This window comes from Cryptomeria japonica, chromosome 8 (genome assembly GCF_030272615.1).
Source record: "Cryptomeria japonica chromosome 8, Sugi_1.0, whole genome shotgun sequence".
Taxonomy (NCBI): Eukaryota; Viridiplantae; Streptophyta; class Pinopsida; order Cupressales; family Cupressaceae; genus Cryptomeria; species Cryptomeria japonica.
Genome location: NC_081412.1, coordinates 104,029,775 through 104,042,059, shown reverse-complemented (window position 1 = coordinate 104,042,059; position 12,285 = coordinate 104,029,775). Strand labels below are relative to the sequence as shown.

The window sequence follows — 12,285 nt, the reverse complement described above, 5'->3', positions numbered from 1 at the left end:
TAGCTTCGGACTTTCCTAGGAGATCTTGTTATAATTATTGTTTCTAAAAAAGAAGTTACAAAACCTTTTGAAAAAATGGTTACAAGTCATTTTTGACCTCTGTAGCTTCTTCTACTTGTTGTTCGGTTGCAACCTCTTCTAACTATTCAGGAGCACCCTCTAACTATTTTTCATCCTGGATGGCATATTTTGTTGTCCATTCATTGTACACATCATCAGTTGGCCATGCAAAATTAATCACTTTTGCCTTAGCCTTGGTCAACCTTTTCTAGGAATTTCTCATCTTGTTGACTTTCGAATTGAGAAAACCATAATGAGATTTGATTTTCTCTATCTCCTGAATTTTTACAACAAAGAAGGAAGCATCATCTAGATCAACAATTCCTTTAATTCTAGCCGACAGTTTAACCTCTAATTCCTTGAGCCACACTTGTTTATCCTTCAGTTGATCTGGGCTAGCAAAAACTCCTGGGAGCAACTCAAAATCTTGATCAGCATAATCCTTTTTGTACAAGTTAATTTTCCTATCAGCATTATCCACCCCTTCTGCTAATTTTACTAAGTCTTTGGTGGTATCACAGGTAGATTTGATGATAAGATTGGCCCTTGCTTCATCATAAGATGCACAAATAGACTCCAAGTCCTGCTCTCTAGGCCTCCACTTGTCAAAAATAGGTGTCAAAATGGCCTTATCTCCATTAAGCTCATTCCTCATACCCAAAAACTTACTTATATTATGATATAGCAGCGAGGCATTCATTGTATTTGCAAAACTTGAAACAGTAGCCCTTACTCTATCCTCATATTTCTTGGCATACAAGGCCTGAGCCTGTTTCAAATTCTCTAGCTCTTGAGGAGTAATCTCAATCATTTGGGAGCTAGAAGGTGTTGGAGATGGTGGGAACTCAATGATGGGGCTTCTAGGTGGAGGTCTTGCAAGAGAAGAGGAGATCATCAGTGTTGAAGACTCACCTTCATGGTATTGTCCTGTCAACTGGCTTTACAGCTTAGCAATGATGCTATCTCTACCTCTTACCTCTTCCTTGACACTGTTATAGGCCTTCAAAATTATATCCAACTTGACTTGGAGGTCTACTTTCTCCTTGGCCTCCTTTTCTACTACTGTAACACTAAACTTTCCAGTTTCTAGCACAGTGCTAGCAGCTCCTACCACCCCTGTGCTCTGCACTCTCTTTACTATCATTCCACCAGGGTAACTTGACCCTGGGGTATCTTTACTTCTCTTACTCTCATCTCTCTTGAGAGACCACATGACGAGTGTAGCATTATCCTTGATGAAAGTGATTCCCTCCATGGGCTTAGTTTCTTTCCTTACTGTCTCTAGTACACGGGCATCTGCTATGTCCCACTCAGGGAGAATAAGCACTCCAGCTTGTGCCACCATATCTCTTCCTTGCTCAGGAGTGATGGTCTTAAATTCTTCCATCATTTCCTATTTTATTTCTTCCTCTACCAGAACTGGATCTTTGTTAGGCTACTCACCTTTTCCCTTCTCGCATCTTGCATTGTATTTATCTATATTTTGTTTCCATACAAACTGCATAAATGCTCCTGAGGTAACAAAATTGTTGTCTGCCAAGAAGTCATCACTGGCTTGCTTTATCTTAGGATCCAACTCCTGGCGTTTAATTTCAGTGGTGGTAATGTCCATTTCGACAGCAAGGGGTTCTTCTGGCATTCCTTCCTCTACCTCATCATATGTGTAGGCAATTTCCCCTAAACTGCCCAACTGTAAAAGTTGCTCAGCTGCCGCTTGCTCATCTCCTATATGAGTAGGGGATTGAGATGGAGAGTACAAAGGTGTATCAGATGGTATTTCTTTTCCTACTCTCTACTTCTTGGGGCTCTCTTGGATGTCAATGACATCTTGTATCTTCCTCTTTCCTATGGAGGTAGAGGGCTCCCCTGTTGTGGGCATCAACACACTATAACTAGATTTCTTGTGCAGTGTGTAGTCACCAGGAGGGATTGCTTTGGTGGAGGCAGACCTACTTAGAATTATTCTTGCCTTTTTAGGGTTGCTTTTAATCACAACTTCCCTTTTCTCTTTCAAGGTTTGCATCACATCCTAAAAGCCAACAATTAAAAAATTTATTTTCTCCTCAAAAGGGAAAAAGCTAGACAATGGGTCATAGCTGGCATCAAACTGATCCACAAAGTCTAAGGCTTTCTTATAAGCCACCCATTTTTATTTCCTCAGTTCCTACTCATCCGAATCAAACTCATTTCTTATGAGGTCGTCAGGAAATTGAAATTGATGGGGTCTTCCTCTGCACACTGCCTCTTTCTAAACATGTCATTGAAGAAGTCTTCTAGATCAGCACACCTAGATATTGTAGTTGACAAATGATAGAGTTTGAGAAAGTCTTCAAAACAATTCCAACCTCCTTTGGTTATTATAAATTGATGGGCTATGGTAACCATAGAGAAAATAGTCCCTTTACCCCTGCCCATCAGCTCTGCCTCTTGTACACTACCAATCTATCTAAGGACTTCTGCAATTCCCACTTTGAGAGGGACCTGATATGACAACAAGAATGGAGTTCCCTTAAAACAAAAAACTCTGAAAACTGTTGACACTGGGTATAAATAAATGTCACCCCAATTGTGAACAATCTTTATACTCTTTGCAAATTCTTTTGGTCTAACAAACTCCAAAAGAACCTTGGGGATTCTTGGGTTTTCTGAGCAGAGGAGAGTCCTAATCTTGGATGCAAAATATTTATCAAATTTTAAGAAACTGGCATCCTGTCTGTCCCATGACAACATTGTACTCCATAGTTGTACTGGCATTTTTTCTTCCTCCTCTTTGATGAGGTCCAATCCACTGGCAAAGTAATCACCCCCTTTGAACAAAAATAGATGCATGAGTGAATACCATCCAAAAGGCCTATCCACCTTCCCATTTTTTATTCCTATTATCACTCCATGGATAGCATCAGCAATGAAAGAAGCATAATCAAATGTTACTGTAAGGGAAGGATTCAAAATCTGAGCAATCAATAGCAAGTAGTGATTGGGCATATTTGCCTCAACATCTTCTCCCAAAACCTTGCAGAGTGACCAATACATTCCCTTACCCCTGAGGGTGAACATATTCAATGAGAAGGGCTCTTCTGTGTTGGGTCCTACAACTGTCAACCCACCTATCTTCACAAAAAAATCCTTAAGAGGCCCGTTCCTAAGATGATTCCTCTGTGCACTATATATTTGAGCTAATGATTTGAAGTCTATGGGTTCCAGAATATTTGTGAACTCATTGAGCCCAAAAGCACTTCTGAACTCTTCATTATTAATTTCAATAAGGGCTTTTCCATTTATGTCCCTAATGCTTCTTGTAACTGGATCATAATTATGTGCAATTTGAGTCAATAGATCCATGTCCCTGAATACCCCTGGAACTACCAACTTCCCTACATCTAATTCCCAGATGCTATTTTATGGGGCTGGAGATTTCCTCATTCCAAATCCAACCTCGAATAACCCCAACCCAAACAATTCGACCTATGGATCTCTCAACTAGTTGCCCTTATCATATAGCCCTTCTCCTATCTTCAAACGAGGAGCTCTAGGCACTAACTCTTTTACTTTTGATGCCTGGTTAGTTGACAACATCAACTACTCAAGAAAATCATCACAAATGGCCCTCTCCTGATAATTAACCTTCCCAGAAAACTCTCTCTTAGGTGCCATTTTGAAAATGCAAGCAATCAAAATACTACCCCCAAATGGTTCAGCGACAAATCAAGACCTTAATTAAAACACTACAAAGCAATTTCCACACAGGAGTACAAGAAAACCTGATTTTAGCTCAAAGGAATCTTCTCTACAACTGAATTGACTCGCTCTATATCTAAAGACAAAAGCTCTGTATCTCCTCTTCGGCAACAATTCTTTTGAATGATACCCTTACTCAATCGACAGGAGATCATATATGGTACCCAGGGTCTTAACTACAACATTGATTCCGCATGCTTAGGTCGTCCCTTCAGAATTGAACTCACGAGAGAATTCGTATTTTTCACTCCAACGGGCCACAACATTCCTACAATTCTTTCCTTTCGCACTTTTGCTGTTTCGTGAAGCATAACCTTCAGGCAATTTCGTTAAACGAAATCATGCCAACCGTCTGATCAAAAAATACTTGATTGGCCTTTAAACTGACTTAATAGTCTTGCCTTCACACTGCGCCCCACCTCCTTTTCGCCATTTCGCAGATTTTATCTTTCGAGCACTTCTCCTTTGCGAAACTGCGCTAGACGTTAGATGGAATTCTAACTGCTCGACATTTAACTCTCAGCGGGACCACTGACATCTTTACTAACCGTGCCTTTACCTTGACTACTAGCTGTCTTTCGCTATTTCATGGAGCTTAAACATCTGTCAACTTCGAGCTCCAAAACAACACAAAGCGTTGGATTAATTCAGAGATGACTATCCTTTAAGGGATACCCTTTATGCCTGCTTTGCTTACGCTGCTATTTTATTGGTTATTGATTACTACGTGGCACTCAACCATTGATTTTAGAAAACCCTTCAAGCCTAGTTCCACATTGGCCACGTGTCTCTCCCTTTTACCACCGGTTACACCTTTGCAGGCCCTCAGCTTCTTCTAAAACCACGTGTCCACGTACACATCACCATCTAGCTTGACACCTAGATGAACCCCTTTCACTTTCGCTATTTCGCGAAACATATCCTTCAAGCATCTCACAACCGTGAAATAATGCCAGCCGTTGGATCAAAACAAAGTTGATCCTCCTTTAACCTTATGTTTTATTTGCCTTTGGGGACGAAAAACCTTTTCGCCATTTCGTAGGGCATAAAGAACGAGCATCTTACCCTTGTGGATTCATGCGGGCCATTGGATTATTTTCTACTTGCTTGGTGCTTAACCATCTGAACAGACTCCGACAGATGTGGGTCCTCCGACTCAACCTCAAACACTTGGCATCTAGTCACTTTCAAAGCTGACATGCCAGTCTTTCATTTGCTGAGAGAAAACACTGGGTTCCACCTCCTTTTTGCCACCTGTATCTGCCAGGTCACCTCTTATTCCGCGGCATGACTCACTTCTGGGACCCACCTTCTTTTAACCCTTGGACCCGCCTTGCTGACTATTGTGGCCTCTGCCACGTGCAACCATTTCATTTGCTCTCTAGACTAGCTGGACTGTCTACTTGGAGTGCCACATCATTTCACCACTTCACGAAAGATAACTGTCAAGCATTTTCATCCTGTGAAACAACACGAACCATCAGATCAAATGGGACTTGATCACCTTTTAGTCACTTAGAAAATCCTCACATGCAGGGTCCCACCAAATGCTTTCTCCATTTCACGAAAGGTATTTCGCTTGCAAGTTCAGGCTACGAAATAACGACAGCCATTGGATCTTGGACAAGATGAGACCTCTTTAAACCGGACCAAATTTGCCATTTAGAACACAAAGCCTTTTTGCCATTTTGCGAGTCTTAAACCATGCCCAACTTTGCCTAACGAAATAGTGAAAACCATAGATCTTCCTGAGAGATGCGCACCACTTACTGGGCCCGACAACATTAGGAGGAAAATATATAAGGCGTAAAATTTCACGAGCAATTCAAATGACCGCCTAGGCAAATGACAAGGTGGGACACTTTCTACGAACCTGGGACCCATTACTTAAGTGGATAAAGTAATGAAGAAATAGAACCAAAGGGTTTTCTAATAAAACATTGAACGAATTAAAACTGAAAACCCTAAACCCTTAGGACCTAACATAGGGCTGAGTCAATTGATAGCATGCCTTACTCAAAATTTCAAGAACCTAGCCAATTATGGGAAAGGAAAACTCATTTTTTAAACAGTGATAACACAAATTATACTAAGTAATGGAAAATTGTGTAAGATATGGTTTTCTTTGTATAAATAAATGTTGTAAAAACCATAAATACACCTATTAATTTCTCTCAATTAAGCATTGAATCCTTAATTAATCATTAATTTGATTTAATAAATTATTTTTACCTTCAATTTTATTTAACAACACCCCGGTTGCACCCTGGTGTGTGCTCGGGGCGCCTTTGGTGCGCGCTTGATGTCACCCCGACACACTCGGGCACGCGGTGTCGATGCGCATTAGTGCACACACTGCACTCCTATCCACCATTGATGAGAATACAAATAGGCAAAAGGTTAATTTAAATAGCATTGTGACACCCAATGAAAACTAAAAAAGGGTGCAATACCGAGACTTCCTGGGAGGTCACCCATCCTAGTACTACTATGGCCCAAGAACACTTAACTGTAGAGTTCTGGTAGGATCCGATGCACTAACACTGGTATGATCGCACCCGTTATTAATAATTTATTAATTAATTCATTAGGCTAGGTAACTCCCCTTGAACACTTTACTCTAGTTTAATATCCACATCCTTAATAGAAGACAAAAGTCCACTCTCCTTTAAGAAATTGGTGTTAAATCAATACTTTGGAGGAAAGAGGAATTTGTCTTCTAATGAGGAACTAAAATTTATTAGGCTAATTAATTCCTCTTTAACATTTCTTCCAAACTCAAAGTTCTTAAAATAGGATTTTGATCTCCACACTCTAATTTGAAAAGATAAAATTAAATTCTCACCCTTCAATTTATCACACTTGTAAGAGTATGCAAACATCGACTCTCCTCTTCCTTGTGAGAACACTTACTCTCCTCTCATTTCACCTTGTATTACCTTTGTGAAAAGTTGTCCAAATGTTAAAGACCTTGATCATTGAATCAATCTTGGCCCTTGGTTCATTTTCTAATCTTAGGCGTTTAATTGATTTTTAGAAAGTCTATGTTAGAGAGGTTTTCTTTCCTCATTTCACATATTAGATTAGTAATCACACACACTTATGCTACCAAAAAATTTAATTTTCAAGAGAAATAATCATGTACAATAAATATTATTCACCATTGGAGTACATCCACATATCAATGGAGGCAGTAGAGCTCTAATTTCACTTATATACTACTTATTTTATGCCCATTATTTATTTATCTAGGTTGTAACTAAGGTTAATATTTAATATTTCATCTTAGTACCTAACTTATTATCTATATCTCAACTATGGGATCCATGTCTCTAGCCCACCCAAAAGAACTCTTCTCCTATGATTTAAATTTTATTTTTGGAGTTTTCTTTTTTAGTTATAGCTTTTAGGTTCTAGATCATCATTAGTGTGGCATCATCTATTATGTAGAGTCATGAATCTAATTTGTTGCCTTTTCTCATATGACTTGCCAAAACCACTCATCACCACCATAATTACATGTTGCCTCTACTTCTCCACTCAATTCCATTTCATTTCATTGACTTTCTTTTATATTTATTTGGCCTTAGATTACTTTCAAAAAATTTGTTGTTTCTCATGTAATCTCAACAACTATTGAATTTAGCAAAACTGTACACTCATTTGTTTACATATAATTCATAAGTTTCTATTAATTAACATACCATTTCCTATTCTTTTGATAATTTTTAACCTTTTCCTATTATTTCTTACATTTTTTATTTTATTTCTTAATTTTTTTCCCATTATTGTCTTACCTTATCATTTTTCAAATGATTTTCATTACAACAATTTGTTGTTTGTAGGATTTCTAGTTTGACACTATCAATAGTTAAACTGGTTCCTCTTCTTGTCATTTATACCAATCTAGAGTGCAACCTCTACATGCAGACATTGCCTATCCATTTTATTATTTTAGACATTTTAATTTTAGTTTATTTTGAAATATTTTAAAATTAGTTCTTTAGGCTTATAAATGTGAACTAGGCATTTATTCATTTACCATTTCTAGTTATGATCATTTCATTGAGAGAACAATCAATTAGGTTAAGCTCTAGTCCTCACACTATGATTAATTGTTGCCCTTTTTATTTGATATTATTTGATAAGATTTTGATTATAATTATGAAAGATCTAGGTAAAATTATAGAAAATGACATGATTGAAACATAAACTAATCAATATAAAACTAGAAGTGAGATGTAGAGAAAAACTTGTAGCTAAAAGTGTTAGACCAATGAGTTTGGTGCCTTACCCCTAAGGGTGTTTTTGTTAGTTGATGTTTTAGATTCTAGATCAAGTGGCTTTGGAGATCTGTTCCTCTAAAATTTAGCCTAAAAGTGTTAGACAGATGATATAATTAACATAGTCCAAGGGTTTTCAGCTATTCAAATCTTGGGACGGTGTAACTTAGTATGCTTTATGAAATTTTATTTCTTTCAACTATCGAATCTATAACCTACACACATAGAAGAAGGAAAATTATTGTGTTTCATAGGGGCTTGCCTATGTCAAACCTCATGTTGGTGTTTCCACCTTTAGTATAATAATGTTGGATAAAGGAGAGCATACCACTAGTAGTGTAGAGGCTGAATATATTAAATGAAATATTTGAAATGATAAGTGATACCTTTGATGTGAATCTCCTTGCTTTGAAGCCTCACCCAAAGATTGATGTTTCTTGGTAGGTGTTAGTGCATGCCTTCCTCATCAAAAAATGCATAAATTGATCATGATTGCTAAAATTGAATGCTTTAATACTTGTTTACAAACTCATCATTAATTGACTTGAAGATGCTCGATTGAATGCTCAATTGTAATTGATAGGATTGATAATTAATTGCTTTGGAGTTTAAATGAGGTAGTTGTATTTATACACAACTTACACCTCTTTGGGTTTAATTTTTGAATACTTAGGACATCAGGAAGCACTTTCTTACTACTTACAAAGACAACCATCTTAATTACAAAATTGGGGTGAAAATGGCTGGACAAGGGATGTTAGGGACCCTACTCCCAACAATGTTGGATTAAAAAAAGGTGACTAACAAGATGATTATACTGATCTTTAATAAATGACCATAAGTTGAACACAATATAGAATGAATAAGGGGCATTAAGCACAACCACTAAAGTGTGTCCAAAATGAGTGTGAAATTGTAAAAGGATATAATTTATGACACTATATTTCTAAAGACTCAACTTTCGTGGGAATATGATCAGATGCTCATACTCTTTATAAAGTATAGAAAAACATAGAAATAATTTCACTAAGATATTAAAGAGATAAGATAACACCAAGCACTTGAGACTTAGGATCTTATGAATCTAAAATATCAAGATAAATAGATAAATATGATCAGCATAGGTAATACAAAAATGGAGCATTTAAGAATAAAGAATGATATGGAATCTAATGACTAGCAAGTAATTCTTGTAAGGAGCCCTAAAAGAAAAGGAATGACCTCTATGACTAGTAAAGGATGCTTACTAGGAGTCATGTTAGAAAAGGGGAGTCACACAGATGTAGCAAGGTGCATTATGCTAGGTGACTTACAAAAGGATGAAGGTCTCGCATACCCATAAAAAAGTGCATTATGCTAATTCTATTTCACCCTAATAGAGATTGCAAAACAAAAACTCTATTTTCTAGGGAATCTAATACTGAGACTAGAAGATGGGTGCTACAATGACACCAAGAAAAATAATTGTGCATAATGAAAGTGCACAAAAGAGTGTGCACAAAGTCAAACATGTAGTGGAGTGTATGACCCTATGTTAAAGTTATTACATATGCCAATCAAAAGTACTTTCTTTCAGCCAACATACATACATCCTTCATCCAATGACAAGCATGTTGCAATAGTGAAATGTTGCCAAAAACATGCAAATCAATGGAAGTGGTCACAAGAATTGTATGATCACATAAGGGATCAATGATTTCGGATAGTATCTGCATTAGATAAATCATGTATATCAATATGACTTCATCCCCCAATCTAGTGGAGCTAAAAACAGAATAGAAGAAGAGCACATAAGATGGAAAACCCTTGTTTTTACTCTACTTAGGAAAAAAACATTATTATAATAGTTTGGGATGATAATGCTTTTAAATCTCATCTAGTTCTTCCACAGAATTGATTGTTGATTTAGCTTTTACAGAAACTGCATCATGAACAGAAAATATTTACGGGCTGATTTGGTAGGCCCACTTTGTCACATATTCAAGAAAAGGAAAAGTGTGTGCCCCTTAAGAGCAGCCAATTATCAACTTCGTTTACAGTTTCCAGTCACCCACATACATTTATAATTTCTATTTCTAGCCTACTCAGGTCGCTAGTATTAAAAAAAAACAGTTCAAAGCAAACCCTAACATTACTCAATTGCAGCATCACCTCAATTTGACCAAAGTTTATTTAAGCTCATTTTCAATTTAATTTGTGGAGATGATGACATAGATCACTAAGTTTTGAATTAGTTAAAAAGCACTTGATGATTTGCAATATTTCTTGACGTTGTCCCTTTTAAGTTATACACTCAATACATCCATAAAATGTTGAAAGCTTCGGCTATCGTTTTCCAGTTTGAAATTTTAAACATGGCAGCAAATAAAAATTGAGTACATTGCCTTGAGCACCTTAGTAAACATTACTTATTAAGCAAAAGGAGGCTAAGTGAGAAAAGTAGAGAAAAGGAATCATTTTATATTTCCTTGAATGATGACCTACTAACTGCATTTCAGAATATCCAATAGGGTTTGTTACTGTTTATTAGATATTCACACTATCTTTGCCTTTTAATAATAGTGAGTTATGTGTAATAATGTTGTAACGACCTTTTTCTAATTTCTGTCTACCCTTATGATAATGATACATTGAAGTTATGAAAATTAAGTTGCACATTAAAAAGACGACATTATGAGGACATTACAGGAGCACAAGATGACATATCCTTCTGTTCATAAGAATAACTTCTTATGAAAGTGGTACTTTAGCCCTATGAAAATGATGCTGCACATTTGAATGATAATATTATGAGGACATTATAACAGTACAGTCTGAAGAAATTCTGAGGTGTAAATGGTTTATTTCATCATTGTTTTATGACAGCCTTATGGAAGATGCCATACAAATCCTTTCGTCTACATGCTTGGTATGATAAAATTGTAATGTTTAGGAACCATTGAAGGGGAAATTAGTTGATGCGTTTGAATTGTTAGAATGAGAATTTTTCTTGCAGCACACAATCTAGTAAAGCAGTTCTTGGAGTGGTTGCAGGTTTCGTTTTTTTTATGAAATGGATCTTGACGATTCATGGCTCAGGTGAATAGCTGTAAATCATTTTAATTCTTCGTTAATAATTTTAACTATGATGAACATACATAGATAGATAGGATGATTTGGATAATTGATTGATAGTATTCTTCTTTTCAGTGATTGGCAGCTTGAATTACAAATTATTTGACTTCTAATGAAAGAGTTCCATTGATCTCACGTAGATGGGGAAGTGTTAGATGTTGCAGCAGAAATTTTCAGCGCATGAATGCAGAGCTGAGCTTAAACATGGCGGCTGCATATGCTGCTCTCTGTTCTGTTCTGTGCTGGTGTCATGTCTTTGTTGGCCAAATGGGTTATTTCAATAAATCCAGTTAATCATATAATAGTAGTAATATCATGTTTAGTGAAAGGAGAGATTTGTAATTTAGATGTATGCTTGCTTAAATTGTTTTATTTGTAATATAAAAGCAGAGATGTTCCATTCTGATATATTTCCATAAAAAAAAATGCTGTTGAATCCTCATTGATGCAGTATATTAATTATCAAATAAATCATTTGCAATACTGGTATATTTTATTTGTTTTTATTTTAATTTTTTTAATTGAAAGGTTTAGACTGTGTTTAATATTAATTTTTTATATAGAAAGGTTTTGACAATTGTGTAAGCTTTGATTAATAATTTTAATTTTGTTTGTTCTGTTAGATTATCTAAATTTCAAACAACTATAAATATATCTAATCTAATTAAAGATAATATTATATTAATATAAAAAACTAAATATGTATCAGGTAAGATTTCAAATAGATTATGATTTAGTAGATTTTGATGGTTGATAAAGTTTCATTTTTATTTTGGGATAAAGATTTTAAATCATAGTTTAGAATCAATCAAAAGAGAATGTATTCTATGTAAAAACATGAAATATCAATTATATTATTTAGGATGTGATCTCATTGTGATTTAGTTTAATGTGTGTAATTCTATTGTAGATATCTTGTATTTATTTTCTATAGAATTGAACATGTAATTACAAAAGATGTTTGCATAAGGTATATCCTCTGATGCAAAAACTATATATTGCTAAAGAGAACTAACTAGAGTCAATAACTCCAAAAAGAGAAGAGCAACCTCACAACCTAAATACTCAAAACTATTCACACATAGCAACA

At 35.9% G+C, this 12,285-nt stretch overlaps 1 pseudogene; it reads right to left on the bottom strand.

Moving 5' to 3' along the window:
• Nucleotides 1–6,239: 6,239 nt before the first annotated feature.
• Nucleotides 6,240–6,358, bottom strand: LOC131062465 (5S ribosomal RNA; annotated as a pseudogene).
• Nucleotides 6,359–12,285: the final 5,927 nt, after the last annotated feature.